This window comes from Haplochromis burtoni, unplaced genomic scaffold (assembly GCF_018398535.1).
Source record: "Haplochromis burtoni strain Fernald_Lab_line unplaced genomic scaffold, NCSU_Asbu1 Contig_40, whole genome shotgun sequence".
Lineage (NCBI taxonomy): Eukaryota > Metazoa > Chordata > Actinopteri > Cichliformes > Cichlidae > Haplochromis > Haplochromis burtoni.
The window spans coordinates 2,455,352-2,468,906 of NW_024582401.1; the positions used below are offsets into that span (position 1 = coordinate 2,455,352).

The window sequence follows — 13,555 nt, forward strand, 5'->3', positions numbered from 1 at the left end:
TGTGGTGTAAGATGGACCGATCCGATATTACGTATCGGTATTGGTCCGATACTGACCTAAACTACTGGAGAGAAATAAAAAATGTAATCCGATCCGTTAAATATCAAAAAAGCACCTCACAAAACTTGCAACACGCCTTAACTCGCCTCATAACCTTAGCACGTCGGAGCAGTATGCGTCACGTGATAGAGCGGCTGTGGCGTGCAAGACCTGTCAGTGGTCTGGTTGAGCATTTGGAGCTTTGCTAGCAACCCAGCATTTCATCTCCGACAAAGTTATCCCCGAGAGAAGTAAAGCAAGTGTGTAAGTCCATCTCTGAATGTTTGTAAAGCATTCCTGCGTTAAGCTTAACAACCGATATATGGAGCGACTGCCTCTTCTCTCTCCCTCCCTCTCCTGCTGCTACTTCAATCATAAAACTGATCAATGATCAGCTGATCGGCTTTTCTGTCGCGACTCCGTCTCTCTTGTTTGTTTATCGCCCACTTCGCACCAGAAAGAGGAAACCAGCGGCTGAACAACAGCAGCACGTTTAAGCTTGATAAGCTGTTGTTAGAATGTATTTAATATTACTTTTTACACCAGGATCTTTTTCTACGTAGCTGACGGCTGGTAACTGTGCAGGGGCGGATCTAGCAAAGTTTAGCCAGGGGGGCCGATAGGGCATTAACAGGGAAAAGGGGGCACAAAGACATACTTTTCTTTCTTATTCTCATTTAAATTGTGTAGCTTTTAATAAATAATTATCCGAATCTTACACCCAAAGTTTTAATCTGATAGAAAATGTATAGAAGTCCATTACTGTATATAGTAACTATTAAGTCTAATATACCCTAGGTAAGCTATAGTAGTTTTTCCATCTGTGCAGTCTGCAATTCTGTTGAAGAAAGATGCTGAATCTATTTAATTATTCTTGAAAAATAATTGAGTTCTGTGCATTTTTTTCCCCACACAGCATCAAATTAAAGTTGATTACGTCGATTAAGCATCATGAGGTGGAGGGTGGGGGGTTCCCTATTTTTAATTTTTTTTTGCTGGGAGTTTTAGAACACTATTAGTTAGGTTGCTTACTCTTTAAAATACCAGAATAGGGAGGATGGTGTAGGTTTAAGTTAATTAGATTGATCAGTATTGCTGAACTATGAAATATTTTTACATACAGGTATAACAGAATAGCTTTAGTGTTTGTTTTTTTGTAACTTGAGTATGAACTTATACAAAAAGCAGCAAGATATTAAAACAACATTTTTATTGATTAAAAAACACACTATATCGGATTCACATCAGTATCGGCAGATATCCAAATTTATGATATCGGTATCGGACATAAAAAAGTGGTATCGTGCCATCTCTAGTTTGGTGTGGTATATGGGGTACAACGATAGTGGGTCCATTCTTCATCAATGGAAACCTCAAGGCCACTGGATATTTGAAATTGCTACATGATGATGTGTTTCCCTCTTTGTGCACTGAAGCTGGCACGTTCCCTGATTTATTCCAGCAAGATGGTGCACCACCACATTATGGGTGCCAGGTCCGAACATTCTTAAATGAACAGTTTCCTGGAAAGTGGATTGGTCGTCGTGGGCCAGTTGAATGCCAACCCAAGGTCTCCCGATCTGACCCCCTTAGACTTTTATCTTTGGGCTCATCTGAAGACAATTGTCTATGGTGTGAAGATACGAGATGTGCAGCACCTGAAACTACACAGCAAAATCTCCAGTGTTAAATTAACACTAGAGAGTGTCTATATGGGTCCACACCTCTGAGTGTTAAATACAACACTGTTGAGTGTTAAATTAACACTTTTGACAGTGTTATATGTGTAAAAGTAACCTAGTCAGTTTTGAAGATTAACAATGGCTGAACAGAGAAACAAACCTGGTTGTGCGTGACAGCGACCGCCCAAGAGCCAGCTAATGCTCACGTTCCCAGTGCTGATTTTCTAACACTGGAAAATAACTCAAAATGTTAGAAATATTCCAGTGTTAGAAAATCAGCACTGCTCAGTGTTAGCCATTGTTAATCTTCAAAACTGACTAGGTTACTTTTAAACATATAACACTGTCAAAAGTGTTAATTTGGGTCCACACTCAGAGGTGTGGACCCATATAGACACTCTCTAGTGTTAATTTAACACTGGAGATTTTGCTGGATGCCTGTGCTGGCATTTCTCCTGCGGTGCTGCTATCAGTGTGTGAAGAGTGGGAGAAGAGGGTTGCATTGACAATCCAACACAATGGGCTGCACATTGAACACATTTTATAAGTGTATTTCAGAAAATGTTGATCTTCTGGACTTTTTCCACACAACCAAAATCTCTAGGGTTTACAGAGAATGGTCTGAAAAAGAGACACTATCCAATGAGCAGCACTTCTCTGGGGAAAATGCCTTCTTGATGCCAAAGGTCAGGGGAGAATGGCCAGACTGCATTGAGGTGATAAGAAGGCAACAGTAACTTGTTACAACCCAGGTATGCAGAAGAGCATCTGTAAATGGTTCACAAGATATCATACCTTTAAGCAGAAGAGCACACCAGGAGCCACATGTCAGTGAAGAACAGAAAAAAGAGGCTACAAGTCACACTGTCTCACTAAATTTGGAATATAGATGGTTAGAACCCTGCTCTGATGACTCTCAGATGGTATGGTCAGAGTCTGGCATGCATAACATGAAAGCGTGGAGCCACCTTATGTCAGTGGTTCAGGCTGGTGGTGGTGATGTCATGGCGTGGAGGATATTTTCTTGGAATAAAACCTTCGCCATCTGAACATCCTCTAACAGGTTACCTGAAAACACTGCTGTTCCAGTAGAAGAGCATAGGATAACAGCAGTTTTAGCTAGCCATTGCATAGCAACCTATCACTGAGTTTGGTCACTAGCTAGCAGCAGCGTTTCATTGAAATACCAGGTGTAGGGTCAAATTAGTTAAAACTAAGACAACTCACTGTCTTCGATTAGAGACAAACTCACATAATATGCAATATAATTTATTTAAAAATAGTGTGCACTACATGGAGTGTACTAACAGAGCAAATTGAGGCCCCACATCTGATTTGTTTGTTATTGGAACTACTCTTTGCTGACACGGAAAGGTTACTCTTGATCAGTCATTTTCTGAGAAAAGAGAGACCTTGCACTTAGTGTTTATCATGTTGATTTCTTTATCTCCTGCACTAACCCCCCCCCCCCCCCCCCCCCTTATCTCTTAATCTGTCTGTCTTGCCTCTTGTCCCTTCCTAATGTCTGTTTTTCGAGGCTTTTCTGTGTATTAGTTTTTCGCAGATTAGATGACTTTATTTACTGAGGTCACTTGACAGAGACAGATAGCTTCCAGGCTCCACAAGAGTATCTCCCAAAACACACAAAGGAGCACAACTAAAATGCAACTTCATTCCTACTTTACACTCTCTTAAATCCCAAACTGCGCTTCAAAGCAGACAATGTCTCAGCTGGTACCAGCTGTATGTCTTCGACTTCCTGATTAAAACCAGTCCTCTGCTGACCGCATGTGAACTTGCTCTTAAAAAAGGGCCAAAGGTCAGCTTGAGGGGAAATCTGTTTGGCATTTTCCAAAAGGGCTTTTACTGCAACTACAAAGATGGCCCTGTGTTTTCTTTTGGTCTTATACAAGAAGTCTGCAATTGAGAGCAAACATAAGAAGGCCTATACAGAATATCTCCCAAGCTTCACATGAGTCATACAGTAAATACTGTTAAAGATAACAATCAGTGAAGAGGGGAGGTTTTAAGATGCTCTCCATCCAAGTCGTAAAGGTGCCTCTGGAAGATAATATGCAGATGGATCTGATGTTTTTTTAGTACGGATTGGTGGGTTTGAAAGGATTTGCATTGTTGGATACTCTACAGAATTTGTCTTTTTGCATATTGTTCACCCAGGATGTTGACCAGGGTCTATTTAAATACCTTGAAGTGCACACATGTGAGGTAAATCCTACAAATCCCAGGCTACCCATGGCATTGCTGCCCTCTGCAAAGGTCTTGGTCATAACCCTGTCGTCTTTTATCCCTGTAATGGTCCGAGAGAGGAGACAGACCCCTCTGCATTCCGCTCATTCCTGGTAGTTAAAAGTAAAGCCTCTTTAAATTCTGAGCGGAGGCCAACCTTTCCCAAATTGAGAGTCGTCATGGGACACTTGAAAATGAAAAGGCAAGCGTACAGACCCTATATTTTACCAAAAGATGGAGCAGCCTTCATAAAGCAGACGATAAAAATCAAGCTTGGAAATATTGCTTTGGGTTTCCATAGAAAAGCTTTTACCGTCACTAACTTTATTATCTGTCTCATGTTTTCTTACAGCTGATGATAAAAAAAAAAGCTCTCTGGGTACAAACAAAACCGCAGCCTTGAATACAAACAGAGTCAAACTTTCTCGGTCTCTCTGGTTTGTGAATACATCTGTGTTTCTATGTGTGTGTCAAAACATCTCCACGGAAATGACATTTCTGAACAGAATGGAAAATTTTGTGTTTTTACAAAAAAAAAAAAGAAGAATTTTTTTTTTCTTTTATTTCTTGCTTTAAAAGTTATAAAATGAAGCCATTATTATTCTAATACTCAGCACCCTTTTGTCTTTTTCCACAATGACATTTGAAGCACAATCACAATACCACCAGGGGCATCACAGGGATATATAGTTCAAAGTGAAAAACAGTCACGCTGCTTTACAGCAGACCATGCTTGACAAAGCTTTAGCTACTGTGTGTGTGCTGAGAGACTTGAATGAAGAGTCCTCGTGTTCATGTTTTAATTCCAAAGAGTGCTGTTGGATAACTTCCAAGGGGGGAAAAAAAGTAACAGACAACCTGTCAATGCAACACAATACAGTATCCATGTCTACAGTGTTGCATCAGTGGAATAAAACATTTTGAGTCTGTGCAAGCTCAAAGACAAAACTTTGTTTCAAAGGAAAGCAAACTCTCACTTTAGTGGTACAGAAAACTGAATAAATGGTAAGTTCAAAAGTAGGCAGCAATTTTTAAAGAAATAGGTAAAAGCTGTTCACGCAAAACAATAGAACAAAATATAGTCAGATGGCAAAATAGACTGGTGATTAACATCAATCAAATGAATAATGGCAATTTGAATAGTAGGGATGGTGTTACGGGCTCTGCTGAGACAGCGTCTGTGTGGGATATCCTGGATGGATGGAAGAGAAGTCCCACTGATCTTTTCAGCAATTCTCACCACTCTCTGTAGCGACTTCTTCTCTGGGACCCTGGAGCTGCTAAACCAGATGGAGGTACAGCTGGTCAGCACGATCTCGACAGTGACACGGTAGAAAGTGGAGAGGATGGGAGGGCAAAGGTATGCTCTCCTCATCCAGGAGCAGGAAGTACAGACACTGCTGAGTCCATTTAACTACTGATCCTGTATAAAATGATCAGTCCAGGCTGTCAGTTATCTCTACCCCCAAAAGCTTGATGCTTTTGACTACCTCCACAGCACTTGTTCTCAAGTACAAGTGTGGAATGACTGGGCTGTTTTTTCCTGAAGTCAATGATAATCTCCTTGCTCCTCTTAATGTTCAGTGTTCAGGAACAGACTATTAACACTGCACCAGTCCACCAATCGCTTCACTTCCTCTCTATAGGACAGGTCATTGCTGTTCCTAATGAGACCTACCACTGTTGTTTTATCTGCATACTTGATGATGTGATTAGAAGCAGATGCAGCACTGCAGTCATATGTCAGCAGCGTGAACAGCAGTGGGCTCGGAACAGAGCCCTGAGGCAAGCTGATGGAGAGGGAGATGGAGTTGGAGATGCTGTTTCCCACTCTTACTGACTGAGGTCTGTTGGTGAGGAAGTCCAGCAGCCAGTTACACATGGGGGTCCAGATACCCTTGGGTGTTGGTTTGTTGACCATCTGCTGACCGTATTGAATGCTGAGCTGAAGTCAACAAGAAGCATTCATACATGACTTCTCCTCCACAAGTGCCAAGCTCCGGTGGAAAGCAGAGGAAATGGCATCCCCTGTAGACAGTTGAGCTTGGTTCATTCTGTACTTTTGGTTTTTCATGTACTTCCTGTATCATCCATAGTTTCTCACTGGCCTTAGTAGGGATGTTCTTTATGACACAGAGGTCCTCTGTGCATTTATGGATGTAGGCAGATACAGATGTAGCATACTCCTGCACATTAGTGTGCTGATTATCAGTGGCAGCAGCTCAGAACATGTCTGCGTGGATTCAAAGCAGTTCTGTTAGACTTCCATTAATCCCTCAGACCAAACTTACCTTCCTCACATAGAGTTTTTCTCTGATCAGTAGGGGCCTATATGCAGGTATTAGCATCACAAAGATATGGTCTGATGAATTTACTGCTTGAGAACTGGTCGATGTTCGTAATTCCAACAGGAACTGGCGATCGTACACAAGTTTACTGACGTTATGCTGATTGTGAAAAACTGCAGTTCCTTAAATGACCAATGGGGTCTGACTCTGAAAATATGTCAATCCTCAAATGTTAAAAGGCCCAACTTAAGAGCAGAAACAGAGTTTTGTGTTATTTATGCTTCAGCAGGAAATCTACATTGCAACGTCCATCAGGAGCGGAAACTCCTTTTAACCCTACACCGTAACCTTATATGTAACCTGACGTGCACCTCCTGAGAAATGTAACTACACGTTGGGTCGATGCAGCCGGCAGTGACTTGAGTGGCGTGGAAGGTTATGGTGTAGGACTAAAAGGAGTTTCAGGTTACGACGTAAGTTAGGACCCAGATTTTCCATAGAAGTCCCAATCAAGCTTAAACGTCTACTTAAGAATACAGCTTTGGTATGTGTATAGCTAGTTTCCTCAGTGGTACCAGCAGGATACTTTTGTAACTAGCTATCTTAAAATGTATAAGTTCTTATAGTTTTCATTATTAGGTGTGCTTTTTAAGAATTTTGCTACAATTACATCACACTGTAATTGTATCACACTCTATCACACTAACCAGCACTAACCAGCAGAAAGAAATTCGATTAATGTGTTTGTATGTTACTTAGCATAGCTGACTATGCTTGCCATCTCTGTGAAGCTAATATCTGAGACTTAAAAAAGGCACTCCTGAAAGTCCAACCTTTAGCGAGACATATTTTCCAATTTCACCAGTCAACTCATGTTTATTCTTAGTTCTTAGATCGTAGGGTCATATTTTTCCTTTGACATTTCTTTTTCTTTTACTAACTGCATGTGCTTTTACTTTTCCTTCTTCACATAGTGAGGGAACACTTCACGTCTTGCCGGCCTGGTAAAGAGTGTTCAGAAAGTGAGTGGTCTTGCTCTCTTGCCGGCAACTGACCCGAGATGGAAACTCTTTCCTTGTCCTTTTCCAAAAGAGCATTCTTTAGCAGCAGCCTCACCTCGACTGATCCCACTCCAACCGCCAGAAATACACACCAGAATCCTGCAACTGCAACACACACACACACACTGAGCATACACTTTATTCAACTTAGTCTAGGGTTTGGAATATGAAAATGTTCCCTGATGTTTAAAAAATTCACTAAGCATGCCATACTTTCCCACTTTAAGCGTATTTTACCACTTTGGCTCTAAATGACCTTATAAGAACTCCAAAAACACATTATCTAATAGGAATCTGTTAAACGCGCCAGTGAAACGAAATGCCAAGCATTGACAGTTTTAGGCATGCTGTTTGGGACTTAGCAGACCCAAACAAACAGGTTTATCTGGCATATTCAACATATTTTCACGCCAAAACATACAAGCATGCAAGATAGAGTTAAACTGACAATCCACTGCAAGAGCAGGAACCATGTTCTACACTCAAAAACTAGAGGAGTCACTTCTCTAGGGCAAAAATGTTAGGGATTATTTCAGATAAGCTAGCAATGAGCTGCTTGCTATCAAGTTTTTTTTTTAAACATAAACTGTAGACTTCTTAAAAATGGTTTTGATTCAGACTTTCTGCCATTTCTCACACATAATCGCTTTCTCAAAATGAACTGTCCACTGCGTTTCAGACAGGTAGGCTTTCCAAGCAGCTGAAGATTCTGGATCAAAGATTGCAGTAATGACAGGCCAGCGTGGGCTGCGTGTGCGACTGACTTGCATCTCGGAGATTAATTTAAGCTGCTTTCCTTGTGGGCTGTGTTAAAAAAAAAGGGAAAAAAAAAAGGAGGAGATTGTTTTTATGGGGAGCAGCCAAAACAGCTGAGGTTTCAAGGTGGAGGGAGAGAGGGAGCGACATCGGGACATTGGGGAGGCATTTAAATAAATTACAGAGGGTGAATTTGTGCTGAGGACGTGTCAGGGGTGGACAGATGGAAGGTAATACACAGGTGTCTCATGTGTAGTGGATTTTACTCATCTCCAATACAAAGAGAACTTCATTTGACAAATGAAGTTCTCTTTGTATTGGAGATGAGTAAAATCCAAATACCACTTTACTAGCAGTTGGCAAGTGTTTGCAGACAAGTAGGCATCTTCAGACAAACTATGGACAACTGTGGCAATTTGAAGTTTGGTTCACCAGGCACTGTAAACAAACAAGCTTAGCAAACAATTTCACCTACCAACCTCCAGCAACCATTTGCCAACTACTTGCGAAATATAGATTTTCTCCAGTGACAGGAGGCTATTGGGCGGTCACTGATGGACTCTAAACCTGGATGACTCAGACTTTAGTGATCGGCTTCAGGGTTCCAGCTGCCTACAGCAAACACTCAGGAAGTTTTTTTTTTCTATACCAAATGGTGGTTGGCAGTCAGTTACCAACTGGGGCAACAATCTCGGCCTGAGTGACTGGGGTGTAAATATAAGCTAGCTCAATTAACAAGCTGCATAATCTGTATGTGCTGGAAGCACTAACTGGTGCAAAGCTATGGGCTAATATGGTGCTGCACTTTAATATACCAAGAATAGACCTGAAACTTCTTGGACAATCTGTGCCACATAAGCAAGCCATATCTGTCATGATTAAAAGTATTATAGTTATCATCTATGCCAATCAAAACAGCCCTACCTCTAACTTTCAGCCTTAAAAATATCCAACAGGAGAAGTTATGAAAAAAATGTGTCTACTATAAGGCTGTTACGAAAGGGGAAAGTATCCATAAACACCCCAAATGCTTCGTGTATCTGTAAGCGTGTATTTTAATGCTATGAAATTGGGCATTTTAACATGAGAGCCTGTGGGGACTTTGTCTTTTCTGGCATTTCAGGCTCAAGTAACCACTCTTGGAGCTGCTGTTACTGGCTTCATTTTTCACTCCCGGAGGTTTGGCCATTTAGAGGACGCTTGAAGTGACTGAGAGATGCAGTAAATATTTGCAAGACGAAAACATAAACCCAGCAAAATAATCTGGAGTCTGGCTTTTTATTTGTTCAATTATTGCATCTGAGACTAAGCAATTATTTGAAAATCCACTCTTGAGAACTACGGGATGGTTTTTTATGTGCTCATCACACTTGGAATATGAATTTGCATGCAAAACATATTACTGCAAGGATAAGTAGACATGCACACCCAATGTCTGTTTGTATGACTGCAAGGACACTTGCACACACAGCGGGCCCTGACTCCACCCCCCAGCAGTTCAGTGATTGGCCTACTTTGAGACAGAGCAGCTCGCTGGCAGATTTGAATACAGGGAAACAGAAAGGGAGGAATGGACAGAGGAGGAGGGGATAAAGAGAGGGGGGCGGTACACTACTTTGTCCCGTCTCTCTCTCTCTCTCTCTCTCTCTCTCTTTCTCTCTGCCGGGTCAGGATGGAAAGGCTTACACAGGCAGGGGAGGAAACATGTCATGAGAGGTGATGACACAGCCACGGAGACGCAGCCACATCCTCTCTGACTCCCAAGTTTGCTGCTTGCTGCTGCTTTTGCCACTGCCGCCGCTGCTGCTGTTTCTGCATCCCACAGAGGAGAGAGAGAGAGCCAAAGATAGCTGACATTCCCTCCCCCCCACTCCCACTTCTCTCTCTCTTCCTCTTTTTTCACTTTTGTTTGTGGATGATGGGATTTTAATCATGTGGAAGGTAAGGAACAGGAAGAAGAGAGGGGAGTTTGATTTGTATTTTTTTTTTTTTGTATGTGTGTGTGCTTACTGTAAGGAGGTGTGGGAGGTGTGGGCTGTCTCAGAGGGAGTTCTTCTTAGAGTAGTTTACTTAAGTCTCCCAGTCCCTGGGGGATTCCCGCATGCTTTCACCCTCCATCTCAGATCAGACTGTATTCTCAGTGGAAATAAGGAGTGGAAGCATTCAGTGCCAGCATTGCTGGAATGATAATGACAGAGCGGTGGCTTCAGGACTGAGCCAGCGAGTAGTGTGGAGCCAGTCTGTATGGTGGTTGAAAAGAAACTTGTGAAGAAACAGTTGCTAGACAGACATTTATAGCGAGGAGTTCTGAAGAACTTCAGCTTTTAATTTGGGCTCGTGGTCCTCCCTGAAGTGTGGCAGCTTCCACAGACACGAGCAAATCAGCTGATCCCACTTTAAGAAGTCGACAGGTATTAGCTGTAAAACTTTGGCAGCTTACCAAAAAAGTCTGTGTGTGGGCATTGTTACGTAGCATGCGAGTCTGGCTTTTTGTGACCCAAATTCAAAGAGCCACTGGATATTTTGGCGGTTGCTTGAAGCGCCGGCACACATAAAGGAGACAGGAGACAGTGCCTTGAAAGATGGTTAAAAGTGCACTCGTATTTGAGTACTTGAGTGTGTAAGAGCAGCTTCAGAGGTCCCAAATGTTTTGTCTGCTTTCCACTAAAGTGTGCAGGGAGTTTGACAGCGTTAATTTGAAAGGGGAGATGTTTATCTGTACTGTCCTCCCCAATTCCTTCCTCCTCGTTTGAAAGCCCTGTATGTGCAGATAGGATAAAACACCTTCGTATACAGGTTAGCTGCACTACATGCTCTACACGTTGTTCACATCCGCACAAGTCGCTCATTCTGTGTTTTTAAGCCTCCCAGAGGTCAAGTTATTGAATTTCTCTGTGCTGAGCCGTGTTAAGTACACATCAGTGCATGTGTGTGAGGGCGTGCATGCATCTTGTGCGTGCTGAATCATGTGGGTGACAGCTGGATAACACGGGCTCAGGGCTGCGAGTGCTTTTTCTCACCTGCGGTGGCTCAGCGAGATCAAGGAAATCCAGGTTTCTGTGTTTGATCTGCGAGACAGTGGAGAACTTGAGGAAGGGGAGGTCACTGTAGCCTAACTTGAGGCCTTAAGTAAGCAATCAAATGCATTAAATAGAAGTAGGTGCTGCTCACTTTTAGTGATAGTTTATGTCGAAGTTGGAAATGGCTTTAACCTCATGAGGTCTGATGTAAAGTAACCCTAACCCCTAACCATATAGTCTTCATAAAATAGAACTTTTTGGTGGGGAAAAAAGTAAATAGTTTATGATTGCTATGATTTATAAACCCACGTATTTTGATCCGTACAGGTCAAAGTTTGGTCACCAGCAGATTACCACAGTTGTCCATAGTTTGTTTGGAAGATGCCAACTTGTCTGAAAACACTTGTAAAATAGTTTTCGGCTTGCGTAGCACTTTTCACAGAGACTGTTCACCATTGCCTATGGAAGTCATATGGAAGTGAAATTATCCAATCCATCCAAATATAGCAGTACTTATGTGCTCACCATAAGCTGCCATATTCAAAGTCTGCATTGACATGAATAGACTAGGCAAAACAAAAAGACCCTCTCTGTACTTGGTCCTTAGCTGTCACTTTGCCGACCAATATAGCAACAATAGCATTGTTACGGTTTCTTTTCCTGTTTCCCCCCGACATGTTTCATTGAGACATTGTCAGCCTGGGCAGGCTTGACTGAAGCATCTTAGGTTTCAAACCCCCCTTTCTCGCCCGTGAATGAAGACTGAGCGTGGGAACTATGTAGACAAATATAGCAAATGCTGATTTTTTTTCATTTGTTTTCCTTCTTGGAGCACATCTGTCAGTTTATGTAAACTTGACTCAGGGATAAGGTGCACTCTTAAACTTTGAGCATTTCTGATGTAAAACGGATGGCTTGGTTTCTTTGAAGAAGAGCTGTGTGAGGTATTTATAGACAGTGTAGCCTCTAGTTTTGAGAAGCAGGAAGCATTAATGGACTGCAAGCTAAGCAACATGCTGCTATTGACAGGGTTGGAAGCCAAATATATTGTAATCCAAGACCCACAGATGAAGAAAATGTAGGGTAAGTTGTGTCACCGTTTTACCTCGCTGTACGGCAGTCCTTTCTGATGAGGTACTGAGGCCAACCTCTTCAGAAACACCCTAGACAAAAAATAACTTACTTTTTCTTCCAGAACACTGGTTGCTGATCAACTACAGCTTTGACTTTAGTATTTTCACAACATACTCTCACTTCCAGCTCAACAGTCATTTTTAATCACAAACCCCATCTCCTCTTAAAATTTTATTGTTGTCTTCTCCTGAGGTAGCTGGGGCCTCAAGCTAGGAAACATGTTTGGTTTTTTTTAAACTATTTTACTTTTTACTTTTACTCTATTTTAGACTTTACCTTTTCTGAAGCTGTTTGTTTACATCATTTTTCCACTCGTAGCCTAACCACTCTGGAGCCCAAAGTCAGTGTTTGACATCAGAGTTCGTCAAAGTTCCTCAAATTTAACATTTTTGGCTGTTTCCATGTTGTTTTCTTTTATTTAGCCTGACGTTAGCATATTTGGACAAGAGAGTAATGTGCTCAATTATCAACTAATGCTAGCAAGTGTGGTTAGCCAGCTGTATCCATAAACTGTTGATTGCAATGCACAGACAGATACTGTATCTGCTAATTACTGCAAGTGTCAGACTAATCAATATCACCAAACTTCAAGACTGCTGTACTTTGCATGTGTCTTCACTAGGAGTCGTGTCACTAAGTCCATTTGAATCTGATAAAAAGTCTAACCAATCATGGCACCGGTTGATGAGGATCTCTAAAATTCTTGAATGATCGGACTCTAAGGTAAAGCACTGCGAAAGTACAATTAGGATATTGATTTTGCTGGTTAGGTTGCTGTTATTTTGTTAGTGCTAAAATAGGCTTTGCTAGCAACAGTGTATAAAGCAGCACACTACTTAGTTTCTCCAAAGTGGGGGCATGCTGCAGGTACAGGTACCGATTATGGAAAAGCACTTCATATGACCTAGCTTCAAAGAAAGTACAATAACGCTTTGATCACAAGAAAAAAATGTATTCCAGAAAAACTTTGGTGGCTAATGCCGTGACAAGCAGACAGCAGTGCTACCCCCAAAATATTCTGTTATCTCACAAGCATGTAGTATCCATGATAAAACGGGGAGGTAGAACTCCTGAGAGTCTTATCTGCCCGTAATTGGTTAATTTGATCTTCAAAGCGTCAGCAGTTGCCTACTTCAGACGCTCGAGGGGTGAACTGCTAATTGCTATCTAAACACGCTTCAAAAGGGACAAGACATACTGGATTCCTTTCTCTCTCTCTCTCTCATTCTCGCTCTATTTCCACTCCAGATCAGTTCATTTTATCCACCCCAGTGCGTTCTTTAATCACCCACTGGATAAGATGAGAGTACAATGTTGCTATGGAAACA

The 13,555-nt window shown here is 41.8% G+C and overlaps 1 protein-coding gene across 2 annotated transcripts in view; it reads left to right on the forward strand.

The window, feature by feature from the left end:
• The window catches only part of LOC102312483 (E3 ubiquitin-protein ligase Midline-1), a 92,357-nt gene that overhangs the window by 16,091 nt on the left and 62,711 nt on the right, over positions 1-13,555 (forward strand). The window contains exon 1 of one of the 2 annotated variants that reach the window (XM_005919966.3): positions 8,429-10,014. The exons of the other annotated variant lie outside the window; for it this stretch is intronic. The gene's annotated coding sequence lies outside the window, so the exon portion shown is untranslated. Of the gene's footprint in view, positions 1-8,428; positions 10,015-13,555 lie in introns of those variants that run through there. 2 annotated transcript variants of the gene reach the window in all.